The sequence below is a fragment of the Perognathus longimembris genome, chromosome 3 (genome assembly GCF_023159225.1).
Source record: "Perognathus longimembris pacificus isolate PPM17 chromosome 3, ASM2315922v1, whole genome shotgun sequence".
NCBI classification, from domain to species: domain Eukaryota; kingdom Metazoa; phylum Chordata; class Mammalia; order Rodentia; family Heteromyidae; genus Perognathus; species Perognathus longimembris.
This window is the reverse complement of record NC_063163.1, coordinates 77882926-77898782: the sequence shown is the minus strand read 5'-3', so window position 1 is coordinate 77898782 and position 15857 is coordinate 77882926. Positions and strand designations below refer to the sequence as shown.

General features: G+C 41.4%; 1 protein-coding gene across 3 annotated transcripts in view; it reads right to left on the bottom strand.

Annotated features, from left to right (window-relative positions):
- The window catches only part of Ttc28 (tetratricopeptide repeat domain 28), a 534278-nt gene that overhangs the window by 120259 nt on the left and 398162 nt on the right, over positions 1–15857 (bottom strand). The window lies entirely within an intron of this gene.

Here is a 15857-nt window from a genome sequence, read left to right as displayed (position 1 = left end):
AACAACAACAGTTGTTGGAGGGGATGTGGCCAAAAGGGAACCCTACTTCATTGTTGGTGGGAATGTAAACTGGTTCAGCCACTCTGGCAAGCAGTATGGAGAGTCCTCAGAAGGCTAAATGTAGAACTCCCCTATGACCCAGCAACCCCACTTTTGGGTATTTATCCAAAAAACCACAAACAAAATCACAGTAATGACACCAGCACAACAATGTTCATTGCAGCGCAATTTGTCATAGCGAGAATCTGGAACCAACCCAGATGCCCCTCAGTAGACAAATGGATCAGGAAAATGTGGTACATATACACAATGGAATTTTATGCCTCTATCAGAAAGAATGACATTGCCCCATTTGTAAGGAAATGGAAGGACTTAGAAAAAATTATACTAAGTGAAGTGAGCCAGACCCAAAGAAACATGGACTCTATGGTCTCCCTTATTGGGAATAATTAGCACAGGTTTAGGCAAGTCACAGCAGAGGATCACAAGAGCCCAATAGCTATACCCTTATGATCACATAAGATGATGCTAAGTGAAATGAACTCCATTTTATGGAAATGATTGTTATATCACAGTTGTAATTACTTTCAACATCCCATGTGTATCTGTAGTTTCTACTATTGATGATGTTCGTGTATCACCTTCTTGGGATTGTATCTACACTATCTCTGTAATCTTATCTGAGTGAATGGGAAACAGTGTGTACTGGTATTAGAATTAGGAAATTCAAAGGGAATACCAAAATTGAGAGACAAAGGGTAAAATAAGAGAAACAACAACAAAAGCAATACTTGCAAAACTGTTTGGTGTAAGTGAACTGAACACCGCAGGGGGGGAAAGGGGGAGGGGGAGGGGGGTATGAGGGACAAGGTAACAAACAGTACAAGAAAAGTATCCAATGCTTAACGTATGAAACTGTAACCTCTCTGTACATCAGTTTTATAATAAAAACTTAAAAAATAAAATAAAATTGTTTTCTGTGATGGTAAAAAAAAGGTGGTAAAGAAAAGGATAGTACAAAAAGAAAATCTTTATCAGACAGTGAATCTGATGATAGCAAATCAAAGAAGAAAAGAGATACTGCTGACAAACCAAGGGGCTTTGCCAGGGCTCTGGATTCTGAACGAATAATTGGTGCCACAGACAGCAGTGGAGAATTGATGTTTCTCATGAAATGGAAAGATTCAGATGAAGCAAGTTGACTTGGTGCTAGCAAAAGAGGCAAATATGAAGCGTCCTCAGATTGTGATTGCTTTTTATGAAGAGAGATTAACTTGGCATACTTGTCCAGAAGATGAAGCTCAATAATTGTTTGTATTTATATATATATGTATGTGTATATATATGATATGTATCATATCATACATATATATGATCTGAGTCTTGGTTTTTGAATTAATGGTGTGAAACAGTAACTACATTCTAATGAAAATCAAGTATGATATGTTGGTTTTGAAAGTACTATTGGGGGAGTTGCTGAGTTTTTTTGTTTTTTTCCTTAATAGCACTGGTTACTTTGAACAAATATAATAAAGGCTTTCTGTAGTTGCTCACTTTATCAGAAAAGAATATTTAATACCATGGTATATTTCCTCTGCATTCAGGAACAGATTGTGGTGTTTTTTTTTAATATTGGGCAATTTTGGGGGTCATTACTTAATCAGAACAACTTGTCTTTAACTGCTATGTTGAAAGACCATCCTGAATTTTCTTTTTGTGTTTGTTTGTGTGTAAACAAAACACTTACATAGGGCTGGGGATATGGCCTAGTGGCAAGAGTGCTTGCCTCATATACATGAGGCCCTGGGTTCAATTCCCCAGTACCACATATACAGAAAACGGCCAGAAGTGGCGCTGTGGCTCAAGTGGCAGAGTGCTAGCAGCCTTGAGCAAAAAGAAGCCAGGGACAGTGCTTAGGCCCTGAGTCCAAGCCCCAGGACTGGCCAAAACAAACAAACAAACAAACAAAACACGTACATAGATTTTATTTTGGATATTTTGCTTGTTTAGAGGTATTGGGCATCAGACCCAGAGTCTTGCATATGTAGGCCCTTGTTTTAGTTTTTCGTAGTTTTTTGAGACAGGGTCTCTAGGCAGCTCAGGTTGGCCTTGAACTTACTAGGTAGCCAGGCTAGCCTCAAACAGGCTAGCCTTTAGGTCCTCCTTCCTGTGTTGTAGATATGCAAACGCAATAGGTTTGCAAAACTTCTTGCAAGGAAAAAATTTATGCTACCAACAACTTCCTTCACTCAGTGAGAAAAGACAAATTTTGATTTCCTTTCACCAAAATTTTCTGTATTGAGCATTCCTTTATAGAATATTGGGTCATAGGCTATCTAACGCTCAGCTCATGGAAATGTAAAATCATCTGGTTAGAGATGTCAACTATTTAGGACCTGCTGGCCTAAATGAATGAGCAGAATTTTATAATTATTGACCTGTAAGCTTTTTCTTAATCCCAACTCATTCCTTACATGTAGGCTCAATTGTTTGCAGTATTGGTTTACTGGTTCCACAAAAGCCAGAGAAACAACTTTGTGTAATCAGAACGTTGCCCAACTGTATATTGTTTACTTTATTGTAAATAATGGTGAACAGTGGTCAATAGTTTTATGTTCCTTTAAGAAAGAAAAGAAGAAAGAAAGAAAGAAAGAAAGAGAGAACAGAAAGAAAGAAAGAAAGAAAGAAAGAAAGAAAGAAAGAAAGAAAGAAAGAAAGAAAGAAAGAAAGAACAGAAAGAAAGGCAGGCAGGCCCAAAATATACCATTCCAGGTTGTCCCAGCCCCAGGGTATTTTTTTTAAAAGGAACTTTGTTCGTGTATGCTGAGCCTGGAGCTTGAACTCAGGGCCTAGGTGATGTCTCTGATCTTTTGTACTTAAGACTAGTAGTGTTCTACCATTTGACCACAGCTTCATTTCTGGTTTTTTGGTGATTTTTTTTTCATGAAGATATCTTTATTGCCAGACTTAGAGCTTTCTGAGCTTCAGATTAGACATCCATTCTTTAATCCCCCCATCTCCATCACTTTTTTTTTCCATTTTTTTCTTTATTGTCAAAGTGTGATACAGAGGGGTTACAGATTCATATGAAAGGCAGTGAGTACATTTCTTGTTCTACTTGTTACCTCCTCCCTCATTTCCCCCTCCCTCCCCCTTCTCCTTTCCCCTCTCCCCCTAAGAGTTGTGTAGTTGGTTTACACCAAATGGTTTTGTAAGTGTTGCTTTTTGAATGTTTGTCTTTTTGTTCTTTTTCTCTCAATTTTGGTATTCCCTCTCCCTTCCCCAGTTCTAATACCCGTTTAAACAGTATTCAGGGGGGCTGGGAATATGGCCTAGTGGCAAGAGTGCATGAAGCCCTGGGTTCAATTCCCCAGCACCAAATATACAGAAAATGGCTAAAAGTGGCACTGTGGCTCAAATGGCAGAGTGCTAGCCTTGAGCAAAAAGAAGCCAAGGACAGTGCTCAGGCCCTGAGTCCAAGCCCCAGGACTGGCAACAAAACAAAACAACAACACAAAACAGTATTCAGGGTACTTAGATGTGATACAATGGTAGCGAGGTTACAGCCACAGGAAGGGAGTACAAGAGAAACAAAACTAAACAAACCAATCAGTCAAAAAAATAGACAAGGAAAAAGAGGGAAAAAAAGTAGTACAAGTTCACATGGCATATTGAAAATAATTACAACAGTGGTATAACTCTTGTTTCCATAACGTGGAGTTCATTTTACTTGGCATCTTCTTATGTGATCATATGGGTGTAGCTATTGGGGTATTTTGACCTTATACCATGACTAGACTATTCATGTACTAGCTATTCCCTATGAGGGACACCATAGGGTTTATGTTTCTTTGGGTCTGGGTCACTTCACTTAGTATGATTTTTTTTTCCTTCCATTTCCTTACGAATGGGGCAGTGTCGTTCCTTCTGATGGAGGCATAGAATTCCATTGTGTATATGTACCACATTTTCCTGATCCACTCGTCTGCTGAGGGGCATTTCAGTTGGTTCCATGTTTTAGCAATGATGAGTTGTGCTGTGATGAACACAGCTGTACTGGTGGCTTTAGTGTGTTCTTGCTTGTAGTCTTTTGGGTAGATGTCCAAAAGTGGGGCTGCTGGGTCGAGCTGTAGGGGAGCTCTATGTTTAGCCTTCTTACTGCTTTCCAGAGGGGTTGAACAAGTTTGCATTCCCACCAACAACGTAGTAGAGTTGCCTTTTGGCCACATCCTCTCCAGCATTTGTTATTATTATATTTCCTGATAATAAATATTCTTACTGGGGTGAGGTAGAATCTCAATGTTGTTTTGATTTGCATTTCTTTTATGGCCACAAGTCATCAAAAAAAATCATACACTATGACCAAACTGGATTCATTCCAGGGATGCAAAGTTGGTTCAATATACACAAGTCAATTAATGTAATCCACCACATTAGCTGGAGCAAGGTAAAGAATCACATGGTTATATCCCTAGATGTGGAAAAGGCGTTCAATAAAATCCAGCACCCATTTATGATAAAAGCCCTAGAAAAACTGGGATTCCAGGGAACATTGCTGAATATAATAAAGGCTGCCTATGACAAACCAACAGCCAGCATAAAGCTAAATGATGAAAAGTTAAGACATTCCCTTTAAAATCAGGAGCAAGACAAGGATGTCTACTCTCTCCTCTCCTCTTCAACATAGTACTAGAATTCCTAGCCAGAGCAATTAGGCAAGAAGAAAACATAAAGGGGATCCAAATAGGAAAAGATGAAGTTAAACTTTCTCTCTTTGCAGATGAGATGAACCTATACCTAAAGAACCCCATAGTCTCTACTTCTAAGATATTAGAGCCAATCCTAAACTTTGGCAAAGTAGCAGGATATAAAATAAATCCTCAAAAATTAATGGCTTTTATATATGCCAACAACCTGAAGAGCGAGGCTGAAAAGCAATACCTTTTGCAATAGCCTCAAAAAACATAAATAGGAATAACCTTAACCAAAGAAGTGAAAGAACTCTATGATGAGAACTTTAAAAAACTGAAAAAGGAAATTAAGGCAGAACTAAGGAAATGGAAAAACCTCCCATGCTCCTGGATTGGGAGGATTAACATCATGAAAATGGCAATATTACCAAAAGCTATCTACAAATTCAATGCAATACCCATCAATATCCCAACATCATTCTTCAATGAAATAGAGGAAGCAATTCAGAAATTCATATGGAACAATAAAAGACCCCAAATAGCAAAAACAATCCTAAGTAGAAAGAACAGTGCAGGAGGAATATCAATGCCAAACTTTTAGTTGTACTACAAAGCTATAGTAATAAAAACAGCTTGCTACTGGCACAAGAACAGGCCTGAGGACCAATGGAACAGAACTAAAGACCCAGAAATGAACCCACATACCTATGGCTACCTAATTTTTGACAAAGAAGCTAAAAATATAGGTTGGAACAAAGACAGCCTCTGGCTTTTTGGTGATTAACTGGAGATAAGTGTCTCTCGTGGACTTTGAATCATGATCCTCAGATTTAAGCCTCCTGAGTAGCTCAGATTACAAGAATGAGCCACCGGCACCCAGCTTAAATGAACTTGTAATAAAAGCAATACATATAGTTGGAAAGGTATATGTTCATGCTTGTACAACTCAACAAATTATTAAAAAGTCAGGACAGCTATATAACTAACATGCTGCTCAAGAAACAGAATAATCAGAGCCTTCAAAATATATTTTGCTGACATGCAGGCACTTATTGTACAGTCTCACTAGGGAATGAGAATGGTTGTCTCTCACCATAGCTGTCTTCTAGGAGAGGTCTCCCTGGAGGAGAACCACTGAGAAGAACTGGATACTCACTCACTATGTCTCTTCCAGTGTCTATACAAAAGACTGGGACTTTGACGCACTTCAATTCCTGCTGCGATTTCTACTTCCCCCCAAATCACCCCAAAGCACATTCTTCTAAAGTCCATCCCCCCAACAGACGGATCCCTTAAGGATTGATGTGAGAGTGAAAAAGCAATGCCAAATGGCTTCAGGAAAAGGATTCCTGAGCTGCACACTGTCACAAGGCATGGGTCCAGTGGGCAGTGTCCAGTACAGATGGCAGGACCCACCATTGCTGGCAATGCAGAGGGTGACACAGGAGCCATTACAGATGGAAAAACTTAGAGACAGGCAGGTGTGGGAGGTGCCAGCACCAGGTGTGGGTGGCAGGAGCCAAAGTTTAACCCCACGGTGAGGCCCCACACTCAGTACATGACGCCAGGCAGCACTGCTCCCACAGAGGGCCACAGAGAGAGTGCAGGAGCAAGGCATCTGACAGTGCCCACCTGAGTCAGAAAACACCAGAGTGTTTGGAGATCAGTGCTCTCCAAGTGCTCCTTTCTGAAGTCCTACCCCAGAAGTGTTATCAATGCTCAGGACTGGGCTGCCTAATGGGAAAAGCCCCCACGGGGGCTTTGAACTCATAAAGCTATTCAGCCTCACATGTTCATAATCATTTGTGTAAAGAAGAAAAAAGCCTCCAAGCACTAATTAGAAAGATAGAGCTGTTGTGTTTTCCTCCTGATCACCTTATCTTCTTTATTCAGTTCTTGAAGACTCAGCTATTAAAAGAAATTAAGTAATTCATCAAGCCCATTTCAATTACCTGCTGCTGATAACATCAGATTACAATTAGCATCTACAAATGAACCAAGTGCCAACTGCCAGGCTGAAACATAAGCTAATTTACTGCGAGCCTCTGCCTGCTGGAGACACAGCTCGGGACCTGGCAGCAGGCACCCACTTCATTATGCCAACAACAGCTTTGCAGCCTCTCTTGCAACAGTCCACAGTGCAGCACTGACCAAGATTTACTGCCCTGTCTGCCTCTGCTTCCATGTTTACAGATGCTCCAATCTGTAAGCAAATCACACCTCCTTTCAAATAGCAATGTCTAGATAAGCAGGGTGACAAATCTTGACCCAAGGAGCAAATAAATATTATTAATATTTATTAGGCACTGATAGGTGTGGGGCCGGCACAGGATGTGCATGTCATAACCTTAATGAGGGTCTGAATCATTCTCCAGGAGTCCTCTGGTGCTGGATAGAAACTCTCCTGATTTGGTTGATGCTGTCCATCTCTATTGGCTTCCTATCCACAGGGAAAGGACATTCTCCTTCCTTGCCTTTAGATGTCTAGAAAAGTCTGTGTTGGGGTCTGGGACATATTAATTTTTTTACTGTTATATTTTTTCTTTTCCTGCTTTAGATGAAAATCAGAGGTGTGTGGTTTGGCTTCTCCTGTGAGGGCTTTATTAGGCTTGGACAATCTGTGTGGTCTTGTCTCTGGTCTCAAGTAGAACTAACTGTTCGACAGAGTTCAGGACTCAGACAGAGGCTGTGGGCTGCCAGAAGGCAATAGACATGAGTTTAGAGCCTGCCTCTGAGGTATGTGACCTGCACACACTGGGCCAGTTCTTTTATGCCTGCAGTGTGGCTGGGCTGGAAGGACAAAGGAAATGTGCACAAAGGGTGTGGCCCAGTGGGACTAACCAATAGATCAGGGCTTCTCCAGGAAGAGGGAAGCTGGTCCAGCAGAACTGCTGCTCAGAGTATCCTTGTGGGCCTGCTGTGGTACTCCCTTGCCTTCATCTTCCTGTGCATGGGGTGAGGTGTGGGGATGGGGATGGAAGAAGGCCATTTAACCTTTCATCCTGGCCAGGTGACTCTAGAATAGCTCCTGCTTGGATGGTCAGTTTCAGTAGGAATGTTCTCTCCTTGGAACACCTAAGACATGGGAACCAAAATCTAAATCAGTCTACTTACTCAATAATCTCAGATGAGCCACAAACATCCCATAACCTCTGGATATTCACCAGAGAAACAGAATAGCTGACTATCTAAGGGTTTTGGTGTTGGAGGATGAATGAGTTCTCAAATATCACAGGTTTACATTGCTTCACCAATTCTAGGTGAGGTCTCAAAGACACCTCGAGAGATGATTTTTTAAAAATATCATTCTGGGGCTGGGGATATGGCCTAGTGGCAAGAGTGCTTGCCTCGTATACATGAGGCCCTGGGTTCGATTCCCCAGCACCACATATACAGAAAATGGCCAGAAGTGGCGCTATGGCTCAAGCGGCAGAGTGCTAGCCTTGAGCAAAAAGAAGCCAGGGGGGCTGGGGATATAGCCTAGTGGCAAGAGTGCCTGCCTCGGATACACGAGGCCCTAGGTTCAATTCCCCAGCACCACATATACAGAAAACGGCCAGAAGCGGCGCTGTGGCTCAAGTGGCAGAGTGCTAGCCTTGAGCGGGAAGAAGCCAGGGACAGTGCTCAGGCCCTGAGTCCAAGGCCCAGGACTGGCCAAAAAAAAAAAAAAAAAAAAAAAAGAAGCCAGGGACAGTGCCCAGGCCCTGAGTCCAAGGCCCAGGACTGGCCAAAAAAAAAAAAAAAAAAAAAAAAAAAAAAAATATATATATATATATATATATATATCATTCTGATCTCTGTACATCAGTTTGATAATAAAAATTTGAAAAAAAATCATTCTGAGGACCTCTAGAGAAAAACATAATTGGTGTAAATTAATTCCTACTTAGAAGTAGTAAACATTTTACCTGTAAAACTAGGTTTCTTTCCATCTAAACAAAACTCCAATATATAATCATTAAGATGTGAGTAGCTAGACATGGTGGCATGGGCCTGACATCCCAGCTACTCAGGAGGCAGAGATCAAGAGGATCATGGTTCAATGCCAGCCCAGGCAGAAAAGTTCTGAAACCTACATTTCTATAGGAAAGGCTGGGCATGGTGGTGTGTATTTGTCATCCTGGTTAACGTAAGAAGAAAAAATGGGAGGATCATGGTCCAGGCAATCACAGGTAAAAAAGGAAACCCTGTCTCAAAAATAACTAAATCAGGGCTGGGAATGTGGCCTAGTGGTAGAGTGCTTGCCTAGCATATATGAAGCCCTGGGTTTGGTTCCTCAGTACCACATATATAGAAAAATCCAGAAGTGGTGCTGTGGCTCAAGTGGTAGCATGCTAGCCTTGAGCAAAAACAAGCCAGGACAGTGCTCAGGCCCTGAGTTCAAGCCCCAGGACTGGCATAAAAGAAAATAAACAAAAAAAGGGCTAGGATTATGACTCAAAAGGTAGTGTGTTTGCCTAGCAAGTGCAAAGCCCTGAGTTAAAACTCTAGTACCACCAAAAGGAAAAATAAAATTAAAACCAGAAAACGTAAGAGACTGTTACATTATGGAAAAAAAATTCTCCTACAAAATTAATTTACTGGAAGGTTTTTTAGTATACAAAATTCATATGTGTCCCAAGTAGTGATATAATTTACATGTGTTGGAGAGTAAGTAGTGTGTAGCTACAGTGCGATGTATGTGTGCATGGTGAACATGGTATATAGTGCTGTGCCACCTGACCTGGGGAAGTCAGAATTAAATCTTACGAGTGATTTCTGTAACAGTTACTCAGTTGATTTTCCTCCCCTATATCCTAACTGCCCAGAGCCACCATTCCTGTGAGAACCATTATGCTGTATATGAAGCAGGAGGAATGATATATGCCCACCACAATGGCCACCAAATATTTACTCCCAGGGAGCTTTAAAAAACAAAAAAACAGAAAAAAGGTTTAAAATTTTTTTGAGGTCTTAATAAGGCCTTTAGGCTATAAGTCTCCTGAGACTCAAAGAGTTAACAAAAACAAATTTTTTTTTGCTGTGTGTGTGTGTGTGTGTGTGTGTGTGTGTGCGCGCGCACTGGGGCCTCTCAGGCTTTTTCACTCAAGTCTAATGTTCTACCACTTAAGCCACACCTCCATCACTTCCAGCTTTTTGCTGGTTAGTTGGAGATAAGAGCCTCAAGCATTTTCCTGCCCTTGTTGGCTTTGAACTGCAATCCTCAGATCTCAGCCTCCTGAGTGCCTAGGATTACAGGAATGTACCAGTGCTCAGCTTCAAGTTTCAGGTTTGTGGTGTGTTTTCTTTTTAAAGAACTTACCTGGGCCTTCATTTTCTTTATATATTAAAAAATCAGTGAATATTATCAACCTTGTAAGCATAGAGGGGATTAAGCATGAAATATGGCAGAGAGCAGGGTTCCACACATGATTGTTGAATAAAAACACAAAGCTCCATGGGGGCAGGAACCCAGTCAGTTTTATTCCCTAAAAGAGCACAATACTAGTTGGGCACAGCAAAGATGCTGAGCTCAAGTAGTGTGGCTCAGATAGTAAAGTGCCAGCTGCGAGAAAGAAAGGTGAGCGAAAACATGAGGCCCAGAGTCCAAACCCCATATCAGAACACACACACACACACACACACACACACACACACACGAGTGCAGGGCCTGTCACATACCTAATATTCAACATACATTTGTGCAACAAAGAACGAATGAATAAGTGAACAAATGAACACTAGTTCCATCTTCCTTCCGTTCCCAAATAAGCTGCTTTCTAAAGATAAAGGAGTTTCCTTTAAATTGTGGTAATCCCTGCAAAGTAATTAGGATTTCTGGATCCTGACTGGCCTCAGATCTCCATGGGAGTCTTTCAATCTCTCACTGTAGACCAGAGACCAGGGCATGAGGCGGAGCTGCATGGCCACTGCAGTGGGCTCGTGTTGTGTCTATTGCAGGGGCACCCATCTGGAGCTCAGAGTCACCTTCAGGGTGTGTGTGGGGGGGGGGATGTTTACCATCCTCGTCATTGTAGTTTACTCCAGAATAAGATGAAAGGCAATTCTACCCTGTCCTCAGCTCTGAGAAGATCTATGATGATCAAAGTGAGTAGATTTTAATTGAGATCTCAGATTAGACACCTGTACCGCAGCATATCTGAGGCTCAATTTCAAACAGCCTAATTTGGGACCAGAAAGAAGGCCACCAAAACAAAACAAAACCAAAGACAAAAAAAAAAAGCCCTAGCAACAGAAATACTGCCATATAGCTGGGTGTGGTGGTACATGCCTTTAATCCCAGCTACTTGAGAGGCAGGAATATTGAGAGTTTAAGTGGGGGTTCTATCTTGGAAATAAATACAAAACGAAAGGGTTAGGGCTGAGTAAAGTGATTGTCTAGCAAGTGTGAGGCTCTGGCTTCAATCCCTAGTACCTCTAAGAAAGAAAACAGGAAAGGAGAAGGGAAAAAAAGGGGGGGTGGGTAGAATAGAGAGGAGAAAAGGGAAGGAGAGAAGAGGAAGGGAGAAGGGAGGAAAGCTGTTATGCAACAACTACAGTTGTTTTGGCAAAAAAAAAAGAGGGGGGACCATTTTCCAAGCCAAAATTTATATAGGAAGGGGAGATAGATATGAGGATCTTTACTTATCATGTTGATGATAAGTCAGTTAGAAAGAAGAAATCAGTAATGTGCAAGTCCTGACAACAATAGCATCTTCCCACAATATGCCCATGTGTGAACCTCAGAACCTGTGAGTGCTACTTTATGTAGAAGGGCTGAGTAAGTCAGGGGTCCTGAGACAAGAAGAACATCTTGCACTCTTCAGCTCTGCCTGCTAGAGGGGTCAGGCAGAGTCGGGCAGAGCAAGACAATGAGACTGCAGAAGTGGAGTGGAGCTGGGCACACTGGAGGAGGAACAGGGCTACTGGAAAGAACAGAAGGAAAGAAACTAAATCTCTCCAGACTACACTGCTGAACCAGCCCTGACAACATCATCATGTTTATGGAAATTTGTTACAGCAGCAATAGAAAACTAATACAGATGGCTTCTGGGGTGGGGCTGTCGTCAACAGATGTAGGAAAGCTAGGAGAATCACTTCATTTTGCAAATTGTATATTTCATGTTTGAAATTACTAGAGCTGACAGCTCAGCATGAGACTCAGATGGAAAAGCCACTAGGTAGCTGGAAAGAGGTCAGAGTGCTAAGTACCGACTTAGAAGCAGCAGGTACCCAAGTAGAAGTCAAATGGGGCAAGGAGGAGTGATGAAGGAAGATGGGCACAGAAAGAACAGAAGAAAATCAAGGATTGGAACAGAATACAGAATTCCCACATTTACCATGTGACCATATGTTAGAAAGCAGCCATGACAGCAATGGAGGTAACTGAGCAGGAAAGCTTCAGTGTGGAGGTGGCTTAAAACTGCAGGCTGCAGAAGAGCATGTAACCATCCAGGCCTCAGAAAGGACTGCTGCACACACGTGTGTACTAGCATAGGGACTGCACAGGCATGTAAAACAGTCTGGAGAGTCCAAACCAGTTACTAGTCCAGGCAAAAGTAACAATGTGACTGGTATATCTTTTTATGTTAGGCATTTTTGTACTGTAAGAATTGTTTTCATAAAAGTAAGTACCACTTTCATAACTTAAAAACAATCATCTGTGGTAAGTAATGTCCTCTAGGCTGAAGAGAAGCAAGAACAAACTCAAATCCTCAGAGATGAATGAGAACCAGAAATGACTCCTAAGTGACACACATATAACATTGTTTTTCCTCTTACATCATTAAGATGATGGTTTAAGACAAAATCTAGCATTGTATTGTAGGATCTACAGAAAATGTAGGATAGAAATAGATGTGCCAACTACAGCATGAAGTCCACAGGGTGGAACAAATGAAATTACAAGCTCCAAGATGCTTATTTGTACAGAAAACATTATGATACTACCTGATAGTAGATTATACAGAAAATACAACATGTAATCTTTCCTATTGATTTCTTTGCTTGTTTGAGACTCCAGTCTCATAACCCAGACTGGACTAGACTCACTATATATTCCCAGCTGACCTTGAATTTTCAATCCTTCTTCCTCCACTGCCCAAATGGCAGAATTACAGGTGTGCATCTGCACGCCTGGTTACATGATATAATCTTTAGAGTAACCACTAAAAACCAATGCAAAGAGGTAGAGCTAAAAAGAAAAGAGATAAAATGTAGTCTAAAAGGTTAAATTAACCCAAGTAAAGCATAAAAAGAAAAAAAGGGGAAATACAACCCAAAATTCAATAGAAGAATAAACTTAAATTCAACAAAACTAATTATTGCATATTAAATATAAGAAATTGTTCTGCTAAAAGGCTACCATTACAAGCTGGGCACTGGTGCTCACTGCTGTAATCCTAAATACTCAGGAGGCTGGGATCCAGAGGACAGCAGTTTGAAGCTAGCCAGGGCAGAAAGTTGAAGAGACTCTATCCTTAATTAATCATCAAAAGCTGGACTGCAGGTGGGGCCCAAATGGTAGAACATCAGCTAAGCAAGGTAAGCAGGCACACAAAGCCCTCAGTTCAAATCTTGATTCTGCCCCCACCCCCCAAAAAAGCTATTATGATTTGACTATGTAACACCCCCCAATGGGCTCGTATGCTGGGCGCTTGTTCCATAGCTAGCAGCACTGTTCTGGGGAAGCAGTCAAAACAGGAGTTGCAGCCGAGTGAGGGGAAGTGGTTCCAGGGGTTGTGCCTTTGAAGGCTGTACCTGGTCCTTTCCTTGCTCTCTGCTTCCTGTCCACCTTGCAGTGAAGGAATTCCTCTGCCAAGCACTCCCACTGCCATTTCAGTATCCACAAATTAGCACATGGGGCCAGCAACCATGACAGAGACCTAAAGCTGTGAACAGTATCAATCTTGCTTCCTTTAACCAGTTGTCAGGACCTCTGTCTCAGTGACACCAAAGTTACTAAAATAATTATAATTGCCCAAAAGCTGGACACTGGTGGCTTATGCCTGTAATATTAGCTACTCAGGAGGCTGAGATCTGATGAGGATCAAGGTTCAAAGCCAGCCCAAACACAAAGGACCCCCGGATTCTTATCTCCAATTAACCAGCAAAAATCCAGAAATGGAGCTGTGGCTCAAGTGGTAGAGCAATAGACTTGAGCTAAAAAGCTAAAGGGTAGTTGGAGCCTCAGTTTACACACACACGCGCGCACACACACACACACACACACACACACACCGAAAGAGAGAAATACACAACATAAATTGAGAAGATGAATCACAGAAACAGTAAGCACAGGAAAGTGTGCGAGTAGGCACATCAGAATCAGCTCAAGTAGACTTCAAGGCAGAAGGGTGTCATCAAAGATAAAAGAGACAGTCCATAATGATAAAAGGACCAGCCATCTGGAAAACAAACATTATACATGGACATTGCCCAGTAAGAGAGCTTCACAATACACAAAGCTAAGTTTTACAGAATTAGAAATAGGAACAAACAAATCTACAATAATCTGTAGATTCTTAACAATTCTTTTCTTGGTGATTAATATACCCTAACAATGAAGAAAGACATAGGTGATATGAATAACAGTATACAACCTGGGCTCAAGTGTCATTTTATAGCACTGTAACACACCCATGGAAAAGCTAGAGATCACAGGCTCTGACCACCATAAAATTAAACTAAAATCTGATAATATAACAATACAGTACCTAGCAACACATCTTCCCCTTTAAGAAATAATTACAGTTAGAACTCTACTGCTTGTGCCATTCCTCTAGCCTACCTTTCAGCTGGTTAATTAGATACAGAATCTAGAAGATTGTATTTGCCTGAGCTAGCATCAAACCACAGTCCTCCAGATCTCAGCCACTTGAGTAACTAGGATTACAAGTATGAGCCACAGTGCTTAGTAAGAAAAAAAAACCTTTTTATTCTTTTGTGTAGTGATAAGATAGGATCAATTACCTCATACATACTAGCCCCCAAATATTTTGAAATTAAACAATTCTGTATGGATAAGAAAAATCATAGAAGATTTGATAAACATTTTAAGGTCAACTGAAGTTGTGGTAAATAAGTAAATCAGTATTTAGAGGAAAAGCAAATGTTGGTTCTTTAAAAAATATCAAGAGAGTTAATAAATTGCTACTCAGAATGAATCTCAAAAGTGTATATGGGAGGCACAAAACAAACTCTAGCTCTGAAAGCCCTCTGAGAGCATATCCCCATGTGGCCTATGAGTATTAACATGGGGAAACATGATGAACAACTTTAGGCCCCCAATGGCTTAGATGAAATGACTAGCTCTTGAAAAATACAACTTGTGAAAGCTGACACAAGAGGAAAAGGAAAAACTGAATCGTCTAATATGCACAACTGTTTCAAAGTGGAGGTGCCAGACCTTCCTCTCTCTCCTGCATGCCACAGCCTGGCTCCTCCTCCTCTCCTCCCTTCACAACTCCCAGAAGCTCAGGTTCACAGACACATCCCTGTCCATACCTCACACCAACCTTTGTCACTCTCTAACATATTCCTGAAGGCTGTTCTTGCCACCATCCCTCATTGTCAATCTATCACAATTATAAGCTCTTTGAGGTAAGGATTATTCAGCAGTTATTAAGCAATTATTCAGGACTGAGCACATAGTAAGGATTTAATAAACTCTTGTCATCTGCTAAATGAACTGTTAAAACAGAAGCCTATTTTTGGCTTGCCAGATTCTCTGGACCCTCATTCTGGACTCAATGCCATCTTCACAGCCATCTCTAGGAATCTGCAGGTCTTTCTCTAACAACCATTCAAGATATATATGGTTAAAACAATCAGAGGAGAGGGAGGAGGAGGAAGAGAGTTAACCTGACATCAGTGGAGATGGAGCTGCCTTGGTTTAGTAGCTCATACAAGAAAAGGAGGTTGCACTCTACAGGAATCCTGGGTGCCAACCGGGCCACCTTCTCTTTGTCCCTTCTCACCTTGAGTCCTTGTGGGCACAGAACAAGCAGAAGCTCTGGGCACAAGGATGGAATCAGTCCATACTTCCCAACACATCCTTACTTCCATTCATTAAGCACTCACCACATCCAGCTGGACATAGAGACAATCTAACAATACCTTCTGGAAGGTTTGGGGTTACCAATTACTCTTCATGGCTTACCACCCCACAGGAACTCCCAAACTATA